Genomic DNA, 21,859 nt, shown 5'->3' with positions numbered 1-21,859 from the left:
GATCAGGCTTTAGGGCCTCGAGGAAAGAAGGATGAAGGCTCAAGGTGGGTCTGGAGGGGCTTCATCTGCCCATGCTGAGGCCTCTGGGGGGCTCCTCAGGGGCAGGAAACCCAGCAAACGTCCACATTCTCCGTCGGGGTCGGTAGCACTGACCACGACGTCGAGAGGGAGGTCCACGGCCGACTCCCAGTCTCCCCAGGGCTCTGGGTCGAGAAAACGTCGCCCGTCGACGTCGAGGGACTTGCACAGGCCGCCGTCGAACCCAGTGACGATTTCATCGTCGTCGTCTTCGGCGTCGACGTCGAGTGATCGGCGTCGACGGGCCCGGCGTCGGCGCTCGCCGTCGAGGCGACACCGCCGATCGCCGTCGGCGAACAGGACATTGTCGTCGTCGAGGGGATCCTCGTCGTCGAGGCCGCCGTCGAAACGGAAGAGGTCGCCGTTGAGGCAAAAGAGATCTCCGGCAAGGCGAAAGAAGTCGCCGTCGAGGTCGCCGTCGAGGCGGACAAGGTCGCCGTCGAGGCGGTCGAAACGGTCGCGGTCGAGGTCGAGGCACAAGAGATCGCCGTCGAGACATAAAGGATCGTCGTCGAGATGGTCGGGGTCGACGTCGAGGCATGGAAGCCGTTCGTCACCGAAGCATAGAAGACGGTCGACGCCGAAGGGGCGCTCGACGTCGAGGGACCTACGTTCGACGCCTGGTCACTGTTCTTCGGCGTCGAGGGGTCGTGCGGACAGGCCTAGGACTGTGGGGGGCTCCCCTCAGTCCGGAAAGGATGGTGGGTCACCGGGATCGGTGTACTCGGAGGTGTATACCCCGAAGAAGGCTGTTCCACCTCCTCCGTTGCTAGGAGGTCTACCTCCGAGGGCTCCCACCCCTCCTCCGTTGCCTACTCTGCCTCCACTTCCAGCAGGACCTAGGACCCCTGTGCCAGACAAGCCGCCACCGGTTCCACCGAGGTCGGTCTCGTTGCCCAGGCTTCCGACCCCTCCCAAGAAGACTCCTAAGTCTAAGGAACCACCCAAACCCAAGACGTCCGCCCCGGGGAAACCGGCAGAACGTCCCAGACCTAGGAGATCAAGGTCGCGCTCCAGACGGAGAGAAAGATCGAGGAGCAGACCCAGGTCCTCCACCAGATCTAGACATCGCCACAGGAGGCATAGGTCCAGGTCCCGTACAGCATCATCTAGGACCCGTTCCTATTCGCCTACTCTATCGGATTCTCCAGAGACTAGGGTGTCCCCGGTCGACGACATTGGCACGTTCCAGGAGGTGCTCCTGAGGGGGGCTGCGAAGTTGGGTATCACGGTGACGGCTCCTACACCTGCGACGTCCGTGATATTCGAGACGCTTCACAGGAAGCATCTGTCTCGCCCTCTTCTGCCGTTGGTTCCAGGACTGGTCGAACCGGTGGAGGTGCTGTTCCTTACACCGGCGGTGGTGAAGGCTGCTCCCTCAAGACTCCTGAAAAAGTACCGAGCGCCTGACTCGGACCCGGCCTTTCTACGTGTGGACCCGGTGCCCGACTCGGTGATAGTGACGGCGGCCAGGAAGTTGCATTCTACCTCCCCGTCCTCCACAGTGCCACCGGATAAAGAGAGCCGCTGGATTGATTCGGCTGGTAGGAAAGCCTGTGGGACTTCTTCCACCACTATGAAGGCCTCCAGCGATTCGGCTTTGCTGGGGCGGTACAACCGTGCGCTGTGGGACTCCCTGGAACAGTTCGCGGACCTGATACCACGCGACAGGAGGGAGGACTTCATGGAAATTGTCTCGGAGGGGATGCTGGTTTCCAACCAGGCCATCAGTGCTGCGGCGGACATAGCGCTGTTAGCCGCACATGGCTACTGCCACGGAGTCAACCAGCGCCGCCATGCTTGGCTCAGGCTTACGTCGCTCAAGCCTGAGGCGCAACAGCGGGTGGCCAATCTGCCGTTTTCCGGTGAAACACTCTTCGGGAAACATGCCGACGACGAAATGGCCCGGATGAAGGCCGAGGCTGAAACCCTGACGGCTGTGGGTCTGGAGAAACCCAAGGACAAAAAGCCTTACCGCCAGTTCCAACGGCGATTCGGCTCGCAGGGGAAAGGAAGAGGACAGTCTTCTGGACAACAGCAGCAGCAACAACAGCAGCAGTTACGAAGACCCTTCCAAAAACGCCAGAGGGGTAGAGGTGGAGAGCAGTCCTCTACCGCGACCAAAGGCCCGGCCGGGTCTCGCCCCTGAGCGGTTACTTCCCCTTCATGCGTTACCCGCTCCGGTGGGGGGAAGCGTTCAATTTTTTCTGGCAGAGTGGAGAAAAATTACTCAGGACAAGTGGGTGCTGAATATTGTTTGCAATGGATACAGTCTTCGGTTCATCAGCCCTCCTCCATCGATCCCTCCGGTCAGCTCGCAGTATCAGCTGAGCGAGCTACAGGCGGAGGCCGATAGCCTGTTAAGGAAAAGGGCGATAGAAGATGTACCTCCGTCTCAAAGAGGAAGAGGTCTGTACTCCCGGTTCTTTCTGGTCCACAAGAAGGACAAGAACGAGTTCAGGCCCATTCTGGACTTGCGGCAGGCGAACAAGTGGATTCGCAGAGAAAAGTTTCGCATGCTGTCGTTGCATCAGATTTATCCTCAGCTGCAACAGGGGGACTGGCTTTGCGCCATCGACCTACAGGATGCATACTTCCATTTGCCCATTGCACACAAACACAGGAAGTTCCTGCGATTTCAAGTCGGCACCAATCACTATCAGTACACGGTACTTCCGTTCGGGCTGAAGTCTGCGCCCAGGACGTTCTCGAAGTGCATGGCAGTGGTAGCGGCACACCTACGGAAGAACAAGGTGTTTGTCTACCCGTACCTGGACGATTGGTTGATCAAGGCCTCCTCCTTCTCGGAAGCTCAAGCACACTTCCAGAAGACGTGCGTTCTCTTGAACAAGCTGGGGTTGCACATCAACATGTCCAAGTCTGTCCCGACTCCGGTCCAGTGCATCCAGTACTTGGGAGCCTCCATCAATACGCTGTCAGCAAGCGTGTCTCCTTCGGAGGAGCGACGATTATCACTCCTTCGGAAGGCTCAGGCTCTCATGTCCACTCCATCTACGACAGTGAGGACGGTGTCTTCTCTACTGGGATCGATGGCCTCTTGTATCTTCCTGACGCCACATGCGCGGCTGCACATGAGACCGCTGCAGGAGTGCTTGGAAGATCAGTGGGACCAGAGGAGAGGATCTTGGGACGACAAAATACGACTGTCTCTACATGCTCTTCAGTCTCTGAAGTGGTGGTGTTCAGCGGAGAATCTCCTCAGAGGGGTTCCCTTCCACAAGGACATTCCCACACAGACTATCGTGACGGATGCTTCTCTCCAGGGATGGGGAGCGCACTCCAGAGACCTACAGATTCAAGGGACGTGGTCCCCGACGGAGTCCACGTACCACATCAATTTCCTGGAACTCAGAGCTGTTCACTTGGCACTGAAGGCTTTTCACCCGTCCTTCCAGGCCAACTCTCTGCTTGTACAGACGGACAATACGACCACGATGTATTACCTCAACAAGCGGGGGGGGCTCGAGATCGCGCACTCTGTCGCAGGAGGCGCAGGCGATCTGGCACTGGCTTCTGGCCCGAGGGCTGTCGATAACGGCCACTCATTTGCCCGGTGTGCAGAATGTTCAGGTAGACGAGCTGAGCAGACTGATTCAGGAAAACCACGAATGGGTCATAAACGACGAAGTACTAGGAGAAGTCTTCGCAAGGTGGGGAACTCCAGACGTAGATCTGTTCGCCACCGCCGAAAACAGCAAATGCCGAGACTTCGCCTCCAGGTACTACCAGCCAGGGACGCTGGGGAACGCGTTATGGATCAACTGGTCGAACAGCTTTCTGTACGCTTTTCCACCCATTCCCCTGATCCTGACGGTTCTCATCAAGCTGTCCCAATCCAGGGCGAAGATGATTCTGATTGCCCCGGAATGGCCCAGACAGTGGTGGTTCATGGACCTGCTTCACCGGTCTCTCCTTCCTCACATGAAGCTGCCGTGCAGGCCGGACCTTGTCACGAAGTTCGGGGGGCGAATGGTGCACCCCAACCTTTCGTCTTTGAGTTTGGCGGCTTGGCTCCTGAAATAGTGCAATATGGCCATCTGAATCTCCCAGAGGATTGTATGGACATACTGAAGGAGGCTAAGCGACCTTCCACTAGGACTTCTTATGCTTACAAGTGGAAGAGGTTTTGCATCTGGTGCAAGTCTAAGAACTATGACCCTACGACATGCAAGGAGGATGTCATCCTTCCATATCTGCTACATCTGGCGCAGTCTGGCCTTAATGTCCATTCCATTAAGGTTCATCTGGCTGCTTTGACTGCCTACAGGAAATGCCCTTCACAGACTTCCTTCTTCCAGATCCCAGTGATCAAAGATTTTCTGGAAGGCTTGAAGAAAGTATTCCCTCCTGTCAGGCTTCCTTTGCCTTCATGGGACTTGAATGTGGTGCTGTCCAGGTTGATGAAGGAGCCTTTTGAACCCATTCATAAGGCTTCGTTGCAGCACCTGTCCTGGAAGGCGGCGTTCCTCGTGGCCATTCAGGAAAACCACGAATGGGTCATAAACGACGAAGTACTAGGAGAAGTCTTCGCAAGGTGGGGAACTCCAGACGTAGATCTGTTCGCCACCGCCGAAAACAGCAAATGCCGAGACTTCGCCTCCAGGTACTACCAGCCAGGGACGCTGGGGAACGCGTTATGGATCAACTGGTCGAACAGCTTTCTGTACGCTTTTCCACCCATTCCCCTGATCCCGACGGTTCTCATCAAGCTGTCCCAATCCAGGGCGAAGATGATTCTGATTGCCCCGGAATGGCCCAGACAGTGGTGGTTCACGGACCTGCTTCACCGGTCTCTCCTTCCTCACATGAAGCTGCCGTGCAGGCCGGACCTTCTCACGAAGTTCGGGGGGCGAATGGTGCACCCCAACCTTTCGTCTTTGAGTTTGGCGGCTTGGCTCCTGAAATAGTGCAATATGGCCATCTGAATCTCCCAGAGGATTGTATGGACATACTGAAGGAGGCTAAGCGACCTTCCACTAGGACTTCTTATGCTTACAAGTGGAAGAGGTTTTGCATCTGGTGCAAGTCTAAGAACTATGACCCTACGACATGCAAGGAGGATGTCATCCTTCCATATCTGCTACATCTGGCGCAGTCTGGCCTTAATGTCCATTCCATTAAAGTTCATCTGGCTGCTTTGACTGCCTACAGGAAATGCCCTTCACAGACTTCCTTCTTTCAGATCCCTGTGATCAAAGATTTTCTGGAAGGCTTGAAGAAAGTATTCCCTCCCGTCAGGCTTCCTTTGCCTTCATGGGACTTGAATGTGGTGCTGTCCAGGTTGATGAAGGAGCCTTTTGAACCCATTCATAAGGCTTCGTTGCAGCACCTGTCCTGGAAAGGTCTTTGCATTCCCTGGATGTTAGGAGGGTGCTGAAATTTTATCTGGATAAAACCAAAGATATTCGTAGGTCAGACCAATTGTTCATCAATTATGGATCAGTCAGGACGGGTCTTGCTACCTCTAAACAGTCCATCTCGAGATGGATTGTGTCCTGCATACAATTGTGTTATCAAAAAGCTAATAAGACCTTAGGGGCAAACCTAAGGCTCATTCCACCAGGGGCAAAGCTGCCACGACAGCTTTGCTTCGTAACGTGCCTATTGCTGAAATCTGCAAGGCAGCCACTTGGAAGTCGGTCCATACCTTTGCTAAGCATTACTGCCTGGACTCTGATGCCAGGGCAGACGCTCAGGTTGGGCAGGCTTCGCTGCGAAATCTGTTCGCACAATAGTGGTGTTATTTCTCGTTTCTCCACCGCCGCTTTGGTGTGGGGATGGGCTTGCCATTCTATTCACTAGATTATGACTATACACAGAGATCCCCTACTACAGAAGGAGTAGTTTCTGTCCTGTAACTCCAGTTCTGTAGTAGGGGTATCTCTGTTATAGTCATAAGCGCCCGCCCTCCTCCCCGGTGGAGAGAGATATTCATGTACGGAATGCTACAGGTCTGGCGTGTTACGCCTTCAAAAAGAACTGAAAGTAACTGGGACCTGCAGTGCATTCTGGGATACTGTGAAGTTCTGGAAAGTTCTCTTAAAGGCACAGTATCCTGTTCTGAGCCACATAATGGCAGCCTATGGGGCTTGTCTGTCCAGGTCCTCCTCTCTATCATTCCAGAGGGTTTTTGCTGTTTAAGCAAGGGAAATCTGTACAGGCTTTGCTGTTTTGTGGATTTTATTGGTGGAATTTCTAGTTGAAGTACTGGACAGTGTAGCTTTTTTTAGGCTGCATTATCTGTCTTTAAATTCTCTCTTAAGTGTCTGTGCATTTCTGCATTTTTCGACACTATAAGAGATTATTTTTGATTGGTCCGGGGTCCACGCACATGGGCGGGACTATTCACTAGATTATGACTATAACAGAGATACCCCTACTACAGAACTGGAGTTACAGGACAGATGCTACTCCATCTTGGGAATACTACCTGTGGATAACAGGTTGTTGGAATTAGGGATAGTGCCCACACATCTTCCTTGCCTTTGTAGAGGGAGCATCTCAGAACGAGATCTTCCTCTTGTGATAGTGGCTTTATGCTGCTTGACCCCAACGGTGGAGAGACTTCTTAGGAAGACTCCACGACTGGCATCTTTCCTCCCGATTCAGAATGCTTACTCATTAATGTAGGGATGTCACTATAGTGATAGACTAGGGATAGATTTAAATGCTCTTCATTTATTAGCTCTCGAAGCAGGGACATTTGAACTCTTGCTCCTTGACTGTTTGTATCCTCCTTCTTGAGACAATAGTCCAGTTCGGGCTGGACTGTTCCCATGAGGCACAGGGTCAGACTGATTTGCATATGGCCATGTCTGAACTGGGGTGGCAGAGTGGGCTAAAGAACGGTGATGGATTAAACCCAGATCTGTTGACTGGGTGTGAGTGTTTGATTGGTTCAGATGCTCCGTCCATCACCACTTCCTTTTGTACCACTATCTCAACTTGGCATGGCAAACCAGCTGTCTCTCTTTTTGTCAGAGACCTGGCAAAAAAAGCAAGTCAACCTGGTAGTATAGTTTAAATCTATTTGACCACTGCACCTGAGCTGTCGGAAGTGGTATCTCTGCCAACTCAAAGGTTTAGAGGCTACATGACTGCTAAATAAAGCGCTAAGTTTGGAACAAAAGCATGTTGCTCTAGCCCTTATTAAAGAAACAGCAAATTTGTGCAAAATATTTTTGACACAGATTTTTCTCCTTACATTGCATGGCGCAATCTTCCAGAGAAATGTTATGGACAAAAGTACTTTGCCAAAATTAAAACATACTTATTTCGAGTCAGGTGCCATCTCTAGCTAGCTCTATAAGAATTCCAGGTTTATGTAGAGCGAACTTGGATCAAGGGTATTGGAGTGCTTCACATGAGCACAAGATTACATAACACATTTTTAAGGTACAGGAAGTTTAAGTGATCTGCTCAGAATCTCAGGATGTTGAGTCTAAGTCGGGACTTAAACCTGACTCGCCAGTTCCAAAGTGCGCAACTCATGGCCGTTAGGCCTCATCTCTTTGATATCTCCATAGATGTTTTTATGGGATCACTGACACAATGTCGGAATCAACAATATCGTGTAACAAAAATATTGTGTCAAAAATATTTACAAAAATATAGTTTACCTATTCTTATACTGGTAAGTTTAAAATATTTTTTTAAATTATTGTTTCAATCTAATATCATTAAAAAAGCAAAAATATATTGTTTCTTAAGGTTTATATATGTATAGTTTAAAGTAGTACATCTTAAATATTTTATTATATACCATTAATATAATGTTAATTAAATAAATTGCACTGCTATTTAATACGATATATAAATATATACATGTATAAATGCACATAAATATATGTGTGTACGTTTTTATATATATATATAATTTAACACATTTATTGAAATATATATTTTACATTACATATATATGTGTATGTTTTTATATATATATGTATAATTTAACACAATTATTAAAAATATATATTTTACATTGTATTAATTTGTTTATTTCTTTAAGTGTAATACTATAAAAAGCACATTATATATATATATTTTTTTTTACCTGAAACATAAAAATATTAACAATTTAATTCCAAAACATTAAATAAATTACTAAACAAATAAAATGAAAACAACAAAATAAAAGCAAAAAAATAAATTTCCCAAAAATATTATAAAACAAAACAAAAAAATATACGCAAATACTATAACATTAAAATTATAAACAAATATTAATAATAAATAAATGTGACCAATGAATTTAAGTCTGGAAATAATACATACACTATTCCCACTTCAGTGTATGCAACAGTAGAGAAAGTGTAGGGCTTTAGAGGGTTTAAGTATATTATTAAATAAAGTTGCGCTCCCCACCTCTGGGTAAACGTCTTTTATCCCTGAAAAGGGATGTAATCCGATTGTTCAAAAGTTCCTTCCAGAAATTCAAATTTACAAACTTTTGTGTAGAATGTTCACATGTAATTCAAATTAGGTTCATTTGAATCACAGTTTGATTCGAAATATTCCAGATATGTCCAGTCGTATATACAAATGAATGTTCAATTCCAAAATTTCAAATATCCTGATGCATTTCGTGCTAGGCGTTTCTTCGAGGAAATGTTATTCTGTGAGGTAAAGGAAATGGTGAAAATCAAAATCCAAGTTTCAAGCAAGGATTTTAAATTACTATATAGATCTATATAGTAATTTATAATCCATGCTTGAAACCTGGGTTTTAATTCTACTTACCCACGCCTAGGATCAGGAGGCCAAATCCTAATTAAACTTGGTAAATGAAATTACCCACAGCTACACATCTTGAGTACGTTACCTACTTATTAAAAATATTATTCCCACTCCAAACAGAGCAACAGTAGGGAAAGTGTACTATTTCCAAACCAGTCTGTGCAACAGTAGGGAAAGCATTGGACTTCAGAGAGGTAAGATTAACTATTACCACTCCCGTTTGTGCAACAGTGGAAAAAGTGTTGGACTTCAGAGGGGTTACATTTACTGTTCCCACTCCAGTCTGCGCAACAATAGGGAAAGCATTGGACTTCATGGGGGTTACATTTACTCTTCCCACTCAAGTCTAAGGGCCTGATTAGGAGTTTGGCGGTGTGGGAGCAGGGCAGCATGCCACCGCCCCGCTCCCGCACTGCCAAACTCGATCAATGGGGAGTGGTCCATTGTCGTTCCCAGAGCAGTGCCTTTGAAAAAGGTACCGCAATGGAAATGACAAAGAAAGTTCCTGCATGGCATGGACTGTTAAGTCCATGCCGTGCAGGAACTGGGCATGCATGCAGACAGGGGGCACACTATATGCCCCCCTGCATGCATCCCCATGGCCTGAGGCACCAGGCTGCCCTGTAGGGCCCCCTTAATTTCCTCACCGCCAGCAGTTTCATGGCATGAACACCACCATGAGAGAGCTGGCAGTGAGGAAACTCGTAATATGCTTGGCAGGGCCACAGTGGCCCTGATAAGCATATTGCGGCCTCACATCACTGATCCCTGCACCCTACGTGGTTTCAGTGGTGCCATGGAGGTCCGACCGCCGTAGTAGTAATACCGCAGTCAGACCACTGGTGTAGCGGTCCCCGACCACCACCATGGGTTCGGCGGTCCAACCTCGTAATCAGACCCTTAGCAAACTCCTTCCCTTCAAAATTCAGAAAAAATATAAAACTCTTAATATAAACATTATTACTTAACAAAAATATATATTTATATATTTAAAAAAGTAAAAAACAAGTAATCAATTTACAAAATTCATAAACAAAGTAATAATTAGTTATCAATTTAAAAATAATGGTTATTTGATTGCTACTTAATTAACTTGCCACCCTATACCCCTACAAACCTAGTAACACCCACTCAAAATATAACTAAAATAAAGAAGTATAACACAATTTACATAATTGATAATCAATCAATTAAATAACAAATTAATAATTATGTGTTAATTAGTAGTTAATTAACTTTCCACCCAACAACCTACAAAACCAGCTGCCCATAACTAAAATATATATTACACACTTCATATAATTAATAACCACATAAATATTTAATTATACGTTATGAATAATTATTTTTTAAATATTACTTAATTAACTTCCCACAAACCTAACACACAACTAAAATATCACTAAAAGAAATCAGTATTACATAATGTACATCATTAATAATCACACCAATAATAATAAATGCATTATTAATTAATTATTACTTTATTAACTTCACACCCTATACCACTAATTACCCAGAAGTCCACACTTATGATTACACTAAAATATATGAATATTACACAATCTACATTATTAATAATCAACAAAATTTTAACAATAAATTAAAAATGAGTTGTTAATTAATTATTACCTAATTAACTTTTCACCCTATACCCCACCAAACATAGAAACCTGCACCTAAACTTTTAGGTTAATTAAATCCGTATTACATGATATACATAATTAATATCAATGACATACCTACTTGGTAATTATTAATTATTAATAATTTACTTCCCACCCTATCCCCAACAGTCCCAACAACCCGCTACAACACAATACATTTCTATTATTAATTAAATATTTTAAAAAGCACTTATAATCACAACCTATATTTAAGAAATGTATTATTGTTTGTATAATTGTTAGTAACATAAAATGAATATATGAAATAAAACGCATTAAAAATAATTAAAAAACAATATTCTTTACAACTATATTATTGAATACAATATTCTTAATTATGATATTACTTACCTGAAAAAACGATATTTCTGCATCATGATATTTTCTGTATCACAGTATTTGTTTCCGATATTTCTGTCTCCCTATATTTAAAACTCAATATTTTGTCCAAATACATTTTTTATAATGGTTTAAATATGAGACCATAGTCATACCTTTCTCGAGGTAATTGAGCGCTTGCACAATCCAGCTCAGTAAACAGACTGTCACTTTCTTCTTTTGGCCATCTGCCTTCCTGTTTGTTCTCATAGATGAATGCCGGTCAACACTGTCCAATCAAATATGGCATCTGAGAAACTCTGAGCCAGAAATGTCTTGCCAAACTAGCTACCCATCCAGCCCTACTACACTGTTATCAGCAACATTGGCATCCTGGTAATCTTTATTAACTAGCTGTGAATAAAAAGTAAATTCCTATCGGTGAAACTGCCTGCCGAATGATCTGAAGGACCGCTTCACACTTTGCACTTTTAGGAGCCTCCATATTGTAATTCAAGTCCTGCAACTGGTTCTCACTGAAGCTAGATCATTTCTGTAGGCAGGACTGGTAGTGTCCAGAATGTGTCTCCATCTCTCAGCCATCCATGAGTGCTCGCACATTTGGAAGCCCTAACCTTTTAGATGGTTTGTGATCCAATGGCACACAGATCTCTAATGCTCAGGCTTGTCTTGAGTCTACCACAGCTCTGATATGGAACTGTAGAGACCACACAGTTCTCATGGCTAGAGGAAAAGAGAAGCTGCATTCTAAAGGGACACACATTTCCACCTACCTGAACTTTACAGGAAAATCGCAAGTTGCCAGAAAGTTGTTTGCCGTGACGAAGAAACAAATGTGCCAACAGTATCCACTGGAGGCTACAGTCTACTTCGCAAAACTAAGAATTTCACTTCTTTGCAGACTAAGCTTCAGTCTCTGCTTTTATAGGATGTTAATCTCTAAATCTCTCTCTGGGAGAGATGAGGAACATAGGAAAGACAAATCTGGAGGTAACCCAGAGTCCTCCACCTTACATGGTAATACATGAGAGCCTAGAATGATATGGTTGCGAAGTCAGGGTTTTTAAGACATGACGTGATTATACATCAAGATTCATGTTTAAATGATGCATCTAACCCACTGCTTATAGAAATGTACTGTTACACTGGTGTTACAGATTTCACAATACTTCCAGTTCTATTGACAACATATAGCATGTATTTTTGTGCATGGCCAGTGGTGTGAAGATTCTAATACTAGACTTGTAAAATATTGCAACTATCTGTAAGTGGATGTGAGCTCCTGATGAAGGCGCATAAATACAGGAATGGGGCCTAACTCATTTTTCTGGAAGGAAAATATTTATAATGATCAGGGAGCAGTGATGTTATGTAGACTTATGTGCTGTGGGGGGCGTGGCTTGGACACCGAAGGGCATTGCTGCGTGAGCGGTGGGCTCCACCTTTGCCTCCGGGATTATCCTGCTTAAACTAACCGCCGTATGCCGCCCATGACCCGGAGGGGCTCCCCAAGGTTGTTGGGAACTCTGCACGCTAGCTGGTGACCCGCGGAGGAGCTGCCCGGAGGTACCAGAGCCGAGATCCCGATCAGTTGGTGAGCCGAGAAGCGGCCATTTTGCTGCGGCCTGATCCGGACCCCGAGTCCCCGCACTGGCGTAATTAAAGGGCCGCCGCTGAGGAGGGGTGATCCGCCCGCGGCCGGGCCTGGAACCGCCGTCATTGTGATTGCCTGACACAGTGTAACTTTGGGGTGCCCTCGGGCTGCGTGGATCTGGAGTTGTTGCGCTCAACCCCCTATGGTGCATATCTGCTCTGGCGCAGATTTACAGGAGGAGTGGATAGAGCGGCGAGCTGCTACCGGCTTGGTGGGGGGGAGTGAATAGCCACGCACTGGCACGGACGGCACCGAGGCTTGCTGTCGTATACCCTCCGCACGCCAGACGCCAGGGGCATAGACAGGTACCAGGGGCATGGGGAAGCCAAGGGCAAAGCCCGGGGCGTTGCCACCCGACCCCGCTGAACAACCACCGGAGGACCAAGAACAGGAAAGCTCCAAGGCCCAGGTTTCGGGACTGCAGCAGCAACAACTGGACCAAATCCTGAAGCCTATATCGGACACGAGGGAGGCATTGCACCAGGATATAGCTTTAGTGGCGACAAACTTGGGGCTCGTGCGGGCGGACCATGGCAAGCTCGCAGATCGAGTCAAGAACACGGAAATGGTTTTGGAAGTGCCTAAGCCGGCCCACAAAGCGACCGAAGCGACGGTGGGAGACTTGCTGCGGAGAGTGCAACTAATGGAGAAGCGGGCGGAGGACGCTGAAGGCCGCAACAGGCGTAATAAAAAACGCGTGGTGGGCCTGCCCGAAAAAGTTGAGGGAGCCAACATGGTTGCCTATTTGGAGACGTGGCTGCGGGAAGTGGTGGCCCCTGCTGGCCTATCGCAGTTCTACACGCTAGAACGGGCTCACCGAGTACCAGCCCGCCTACCGGCTGCGGGCCGGCCTCCCCAACCTGTGGTAGCACGGCTATTACATTTCAAGGACCGGGATGTGATTCTGCAGGAAGCACGGACGGGGGGCCCGTATCGGGTGGATAATACATCTGTGTCTATCTACCCTGACTATTCTTATGAAGTCCAACGCAGCCGCACTTCATTTCTGGCGGTCAAAAAGGCTCTCCGAGACGAGGGCGTACAGTACTCTCTTCTTTTACCGGCCCGCCTGCGAGTGTTGGTGGATGGCAAAACGCACTGGTTTAGCACGCCGGTTGAGGCGTGGGGCTGGCTAGAAACATATAGGGCAGGCGCTGGTGGTGAAGGGAGGATGGCGAGGACGACGGAGGCCAGCCCAAAATCCCGTCTCATCGGGCGCCCCCGCTGTCTCAGACCGAGATGGATCGGCAGGCGGCCCTCCAGGCGGTCTCCGCCATTTCGGGAGCAACGACATTGACATCTGTGGTGGAGTCGGGGCCCCAGCAGGGACCCCGAATGGAGCTGGTGTCGGAGGGATTGGATGAGGACGGCCGGACCCTACCCCAGGTCACGCCGGGAACTGCAGATGACCTGTTGGACACATGACTCCTGTACGTTCCAGTTTGGGTACAGTACGGGGCTAACGATCAGATCCTAGGCTGGGGCACTAGAACGTGTACTGTTCCTGATTGTGAGACTGGGGGGGAAGGTTGATGTCACTGGTTTCCTAACTGATGGGGTAACTGATACGATTGTTTACAAGGGGGCCCCACGGAGGAGGGGCGGCGTGGGGGCTGGTTATCTGTTTTGGAGGCTGAGCGTGGCTCAGGTAACAATAGCAGTGTTGCCTAGCTAGCTTTGGTGCAGAGTCACCCCCTCGTTCTCACACTAGTTGTGAGGCTCTGGTGGCAGCCAGAGAGTTCCCACTATTGGGACAGGGTTTGGATGGGTAACTATGGTATAGCACCTGTTCTGGGAAAGGGAGGGTTGGGGGTTTTTTGGGGATGTTTGGGGGGTCGGGGATATTGCCAGTGTGCCTACACGGGGATGGGAGAAGCTGTTCAGTTCGAAAGCAGATATGGGGACCCGACTTGAACTGAAGTGCATCACCTGGAATGTGCGGGGGTTGAACTCCATGAGGAAGCGGTATAAGGTACATGCATACTTGGTGCGCAGAGGGATTCAGGTGGCTTTGTTGCAGGAGACCCACATTACACATACTGAGGGGCGTTCACTACAGCATAGATGGAGAGGCCACTTGTTTTATACTACCTATTCCGCATTTGCGCCGGGGACACCGATTTGGATGAGGTCGGGTGTTCCTTTCCAGCCTTTAGTTACAATAGTGGATCCAGAGGGAAGGTTTGTGGCGGTACGGGGGCGACTGGATGGGAGAGAGGTGGCCTTGTGCAGTGTGTATGCCCCGAACGCGGAGCAATCAGCCTTTTTTGCACAGTTGTCAGGGAAGTTAGCGTCGCTTTTGGTAGGCACGGTGTTTATGGGGGGTGACTTCAATTCAGCCACTGATGTAGATTTAGATCGCTCACACTCACCGCTAGCACAATCGGCAGTACACCGCTTGGCGAAAGTGCGGCGGGACTGGCAGAACACTTGGGGCCTAACCAATGCTTGGCGGACACATCACCCAACAGATAGGGACTATTCGTTTTATTCAGTACCGCATGATTTGCATATACGACTTGATAGTATCCTGTGTTCGCCAGATGCCCAGGGACTGACCTACCATAGCGAGTACTTGGCGAGGACAATCTCAGATCACAATCCCTGTCTCATAGCGGTACGCTGGTCTGCACAGCGGCAAGTGATTCCCACATGGCCCTTGAACCCTCTGACGCTGGAAGACCCAGGTTTTAGTGCTGAGGTCCTGACTGGTATAGAACATTATTTTGCTGAAAATGCGGGAACAGCAACGAGTAGGGCTCAGGAGTGGGAGGCATTCAAAGGTTGTAGTGCGAGGGATCTGTATCTCGTCCAAGTCGGGAGTACGCAAGACCTTATTGCAGGATGTAGAGAGGGAGGAAGAACGCTTGAGGCGGGCAGAAAAGGCGAGTCATGCGGACGCAGCAGAGCAGGAGGCGGTTCAGGCGACGCGTGAGGCAGTGGCTACACAATTTGAAAGGTTGCGCTGTTTTGATTATAGGGAGTTGTAGGAAGGTGGCTACCTGACTATGGTTACCCCAGATTTTTTGCCTGTGTTTAGCTGGTTTTTTGACTTAGTTGACCTGGTCCCCTGCTAATCAGGGCCCCAGGCCATCTGCTCTCTCTGTAAAATGGATTCCATGTACCCTAGGTACATACCACAATTGGAAATGGACTCCTTGTCAGCCCCTGTATAATGCACTATAGGTGCCCAGGGCATAGGGGCCACCAAGGCCTACCAGGGGCTGCAGCATATCTTTTGCCACCCCTGGCTGGTTCTTAAATTGACACAACTGGTTGATCACTCAGCTGGGGTAAGGTGGTGTAATCACCCCTTGCTTAGATATAGTATACCTATATCTAAACCTATATCTGGACACATATTAACCTGTGAGCCACTCCTATGGAAGGCCTCATCAATCCTGGAGGCAGAGTGCGTGGTTTCATGTGAGATGGAGCTCTAGCATGAGCTGAGCCTGTCTGCAGCTGTCGGGAACAACTCCCTAAGCTGTTTCAGGATAATGCCATACCATATACTCTTAAGTGCCTTATAATCCTCGCGGTTATATAGCAACTCTGGTTTGGCTTTATCAAAACATGTCGTGTAAGGTGTCATACGATTTGGAATACTATCCCCTCGCCAGTTCTGGCGACGGGGATAGCATTCCACCCCTCTAGAGGGGTAAGACATGTTCCTTTACTTTAATGCGGTTAATTTCAAAAAGGGCCTTAGATCCACAAAATGGATGCCTCTGCCACAGACAAGAGTCTGGACCCCTGCAGCTGACCGAAACTCAGCAAATGGGGCCTGGACAAAGGGTTTCCTGCCACAGGAGGGTGTCACCACCCTCCAGACAGGAGATAGTGGATTGTAGCAGGGAGGTCTGAAAGAAACCAGACACTGCCTGGGGCGCACAAGGCTGCCCCTTGCATAATCCGGCCAAACCGGTTCTGGGGCACTCCAGCCCTCGTGCCAGGGCGGCCTGGATCAAAGGAAAGGGGTGTATCCACCCCCTTCCTGGGTCCCACCCATAGGGGGGGACCTAGCAGGTAATCACGCCCCCGAGATTCGAATAAGAGTGGGAGCAGTGCCAATGCACATCAGATTTCCTGGAAGAAACATTAGAAACGAAACTCTGGACCCTTGGACCTCCATCTCAACGTGGAAGCCCGAAGAATTTCCCTTGTGGTCAAGGAGTGACCACCCTGCAGCAGCAGGCACCATCCAGCCCTCGACGTCTACTTGGTTGCAGTTCCCGCCGGAACTCGAGCGACTGAGATCGACGAGATCAAGCTTGCCTGCCGTCTACCAGCCCGATCCACAGTCCCTGCAGAGCTGAGACCCGTGGAGGCGACCGGAAGCGTGGGGCACGCCATCTTGAATTGACCACGAGACGCTGACCGTGCAGCCCACGAGTGACCCTTGAAGCTGTGCACCGGGGTTTGAGAAGCCCCCACATTGAGCTACTCTTGAGCCGAAGTTCAGCCCTCCACACTCGACGAGTGCTGCGTGGGGCCCTTCTGCTCCATTTGGCTCAACGCGTTGGCCCGGTCACTTGCCAGCCGGCTAGTGGTCCCTGTGCCGACGAAACTACAAAGAAGACTCGTGAATCTGGTTGCTCCAGATCCACACCAGCTCCCCTGAAAAGGAGCCCCCACTCTGACCTTCCTGGTTTGAGTGAGAAGCAATCTCCCGGTTTCGCGTGGATTGCTCTTGCCAAGTGTTGTTTGCTCCAAACTTGACGCCGACAGCGCCGACGGTGAGAGCCTGCGTGGGACAGATCGTGACCTGCTCCTGGACATCGCAGATGCCCCAGAGCCCACGTGACAGCGGAAAGAAGCTCCTCGACGACCACCTGATTGCGCCTGACATTGCCTGGTTCCGTCCTGGTTCCGTCCTGGTTCCACCCTGGTCACTGCTGAGTGACCCAGACTCTGTCCCCTCTGCTTTCAGGTACCCTTCGACTTGAGTCCACCCTTGGACTCCACCGGACACTTCATCTTCAACCCGCCTGCAGCCCTTTCAGCTTCAAGCACCAAGAGCCTGCTTGTCAAAACCCGACGCCACTTCGACCCTGTGCACCCACTTCCTGTGGGTGAGGTAACTTTGCTCCGCCGGTGTTCCCACACTGGTGCACACCTCTAGGGTCTGTGTCTTAAGTTTTGTTCCTCTAGGTTCAGCGGAAGTGTCCTTAAACTCTAACTTTACACTTTTTACGCACCATTGGTTAACATTGGTGCATGCGTGCGCTTTCCGCACATCTCCCGAATCCCGAGGGCCATTCCCGACTTCAGCATTGCTTGTCCTGACTGCTCCCAGCGATTCCCTAGGCCCTAGGCCTAACCACTGCTCGATTGGTATCTCTTATACCACTTGTTTAGTATATGGTTTGAGTGGCCACCCGCCCTCATCCATAATTGTGCAACTTGTATGTTTAAACAGTGCTTTTGATTTAACGCTTGTGCCCCTTTATTCATAAAGAATACTGGCGATTGTTTTTAGTAATAAACACATATATTTTTATAATATATACTTGTGTGGTGTCCTTTCATTTGATATTACAGGATTGTATGTGGTAAAACAGCTCGCTTAACACGACCTCTTAAGTTAAGCCTTTAGGCTGCTTAGTCCATGCTACCCCTAGGATAGCTTGTCTAATAAGGTTGACTTACAACCAGACACCATAAGGGATTGTTTGGTCTGATAATAGGTGGTTCCAGAATTGGAAACATCACCTATCAGGCCAACTTCTCACAGGAGTATTTAGTGCGGGCTCATGCCGAGAGAGATAAAGTGGGGTCTTTATTGGCATGGTTGGCGAATCCGGCAGCCCGGGGCACTCCGATCTTGTCACTGAATACAGCGGCTGGGGAGCTAGTATATTCTCAAAGCGAGGTCAATGCTCAGTTCCTTGGCTATTATACATCGCTCTATCAAAGCACAATGCCGGTCCTGCCTGAAGGGATTGATGAGTTTCTGATGGCAGCGCAGCTTCCCCGATTAGACCCGGAACAAGGAGACAAGTCGGGGGAGGATAGCTCCCTGGGTGAGATTAGAGCAGCGATCAAACATATGGCCAGGCGAAAGACACCGGGAGTAGACGTCTTCCTGTGGAATTTTATGGGTTGTATGTTAATATTTTGGCTCCGCAGTTACAATTGGTTTATAGGGAGGCATGGGAACTGGGCAGATTGCCTGAGTCTACCAGGGAGGCGATCATAATTCCATTGCTGAAGAAAGGTGGAGATGCCTGCTCGTGCCGGGCATACCGCCCACTATCAATCCTCACAGTAGACTATAAGATCTTGAGCAAGATCCTCGCGACGCGGCTTTTGGACCACATGAGCGTTCTGGTGCACTCGGACCAGGCGGGTTTCATCCCCACCAGGTACACGGCGATATGTGTACGCCGGCTGCTTAGGATTATGGAAGGTGGAGGTGAGGGTGTCCCGGGAGCAGCAGTGCTCTTGGTTGACATCGAAAAGGCCTTCGATAGTGTAGAATGGCCTTATTTATTTCAGGTGTTAAAGGAATTTGGCCTAGGGGACCGATTTGTAAAGTGGACTAAACTACTGTACTGCTCAGCCACCACAAGAGTTAGGACGGGAAATACCATATCAGCGGCATATCAGGTGGGGAGGGGCACGCGCCAGGGCTGCTCTTATCCCTGCTGTTATTTGCTCTGGCGATAGAACCGCTGGCCGCACATGCTAGACTGGGACTATCTTATGAGGGCTTGCTGCTGCGAGGAGAGGCTCATTGTATCTCCTTGTACGCAGATGATCTACTGTTGTTCCTGGCGGGAGTGGGCGAGTCGCTGCGGGCGCCAAAGCTCTACTCCAGAGATTTGGTAGTCTCTCGGGCCTAAAGGTGAATTGGAATAAAACCTGCCTATTCCCATTGGCCCCGGTTGATCAGATGCCATCGGTTGAGGACGGTTTGCAATGGGAGCCCCATTGTCTGCCCTATCTGGGTGCTAACATTTACCATTCCCAGCCTGACCTCTTGGAGGGCAACGTGGGTAAGGCAATAAGAGGTCTTCGGGCAGCATGGACTTTTGGAGCACCCTCCCCTTGTCGGTTGCTGGACGAGTAGCGTTGTTGAAAATGGTGGCACTCCCGCGTTTGCTCTACTTTTTTCGCACACTGCCGGTGTGGATTCCGACGTCACACTTCCGGAGGCTCAGGACCTTGATTACGGGATTTATATGGGGCTCGGGTAGGCGGCGGGTGGCACTGAACACCCTGATGCGACCAAGGGTTGAGGGGGGGCTGGCGGTTCCGGATTTTGAGGGGTACTATTTGGTGGCGCAGCTGCAGTGGCTCACACAAGCGATAGCTCGAGAGTGTAAAGGACCTGAAGGGCCGCAAGGCAGAATAATCCCTCGCCATATATTATCGTTCATAATCCTCCAGCATAAGATTGGTCTTGATCAGCTCAATCTTGAAGAACGCACTCTTCGCTTGTGCTGGAACCGCAGCCAGAAACGAGTGGGATGTTCCCGCCCGTATGCCCCGGAAATACCTCTGGGCATGTGCACGGCCCTTCCACATGGGGGGAACTGGTCTGAGTTGGCGGTTTGGGAGGACCTTGGTCTCCACATGGTGGGGGATTTATATCAAGACGGATCCCTGTTATCGTTTCAAGACCTACAGGGCGCTTTTGACTTACCGAGGGGGGACTATTTGTTGCATGCAGCCCTGGTGGGGGACTGCAGCGATAGTGGAAACTGGGGTTACAAGAACCCCCAACTTCAACGGGTTGCCAGTATGTCACCATGGCGGCGGGTACGTTCAAAGCTGTCACGTGCCTCTATAAACGACTCTCGACCAAATAGCTCCCACCCCTTGCTACCTTGAAAGGTAAATGGGAGACAGATATTGGTAGACCCATTCCGGACACAACGTGGCCTCATTTACTGCAGCGTGCTTGGAAGGGGAAGCGGAATGCCAGATTTCAACTAGTACAGTTCTTTACGTTACATAGGGCATATTTAACCCTGGCAAACATTCTACAGTACTTTGGGGGCTCCAAATCACTGTGCCCAAGATGTGCCACAGATGGAGCGGATTTCCAACATATGTTCTGGTCCTGTAGAGGGCTGGGATACTACTGGGAAGAGGTGGTGGCGTGTCTGAATCGGGTAACAGGGCGGACATTGGAGGCGGAAATGGCTACTTGCTTGTTGCTTTGGTTCCCGCATACACCCAGCACTAAGGTTACTAGTAAGTTCTATGACCTAGGGCTCATTCTAGCAAAAAGGGAGCTCACCATGCATTGGAAGTCGAAGACGGGGCCTAATTATCAGAGATGGTGGACAGGCCTATTAAGTTGGGCGGGGAGTGAAGGGGCGCTGCGTTTGCAAATTGCTAAGCGTACTGCTAGTGATAAGGCGCTAGAATCGGCGAGAGCGTGGGGGGCATTAGTGGCGGAACTCCAAACCCCGACCACAGATGATGAAGAAGAAGAGGAAGCGTAGGAACGGCCATAAACGTTAGACTGCTAGAAGATGTATACTGGGACGGTGTGCTGCATGGCTGTGTGGGTGAGGGCTCTCTGGTGCACCCCGGGGCTGATGCAACTGGTGGAATGGGATGTAAATGCAAAGGCTACTACCTCCTGGATGAGGAATATTGAACTGTATCTTTTCTAGCTTTGCTGGGCTGTGTGGGTTAGCCGGCAAATTACACTGAGGCTTTTGTTCTGCACTGACTGAGTGGGGCGCACTGGTGTGGGGGTAGAGGGGGGGGTTAGGCTTGTTGGGGGGCTGGACATTTCTGCTGATATTGTTTGTAATCCTGATTTCCTCTTAACTATCTTGATGAGTCACCGGCGAATTGACGGTGAATGTAACGTGTTAAAGAAAGGTTTTACAGGCAGAGAAAATTAATTATATTAAAAAAAATGTAGACTTACGTGCTGTGAAGAAATACTATGGGCCCGATTCACAGAACTAACTTGAGACAAAATCCTAAACTTACTACCATTTCGGTATTCACAGAAGGCACTTACTCATTTTGGTATTCACAAAAGGCACTTACTCATTTCGGTATTCACAGAAGTTAGGAGTCCTAACTTTTGGACTCCTAAATGCCTTCTGTGAATATCGAAAGTCTTAAAGTTAGGATTTTTCTCAGTTTAGGAGTAGTAGAGTGAGGACTCCTAACTTTAGGACTCCTAAACTGAGAAAAATCCTAACTTTAAGATGTTCGGTATTCACAGAAGCCATTTAGGAGTCCTAAAGTTAGGACTCCTAACTTCTGTGAATAGCGAAATGAGTAAGTGCCTTCTATGAATACCAAAATGAGTAAGTGCCTTCTGTGAATACCAAAATGGTACTAAGTTTAGGATTTTGTCTTAAGTTAGCTCTGTGAATCGGGCCCT

At 49.0% G+C, this 21,859-nt stretch overlaps 1 protein-coding gene across 1 annotated transcript in view; it reads right to left on the bottom strand.

Annotated features, from left to right (window-relative positions):
• The window catches only part of ACE2 (angiotensin converting enzyme 2), a 637,108-nt gene that overhangs the window by 62,520 nt on the left and 552,729 nt on the right, over positions 1-21,859 (bottom strand). The window lies entirely within an intron of this gene.

This window comes from Lissotriton helveticus, chromosome 8 (genome assembly GCF_964261635.1).
Source record: "Lissotriton helveticus chromosome 8, aLisHel1.1, whole genome shotgun sequence".
Lineage (NCBI taxonomy): Eukaryota > Metazoa > Chordata > Amphibia > Caudata > Salamandridae > Lissotriton > Lissotriton helveticus.
The sequence above is the reverse complement of the archived record's forward strand: the minus strand, read 5'-3'. Positions and strand labels throughout refer to the sequence as shown.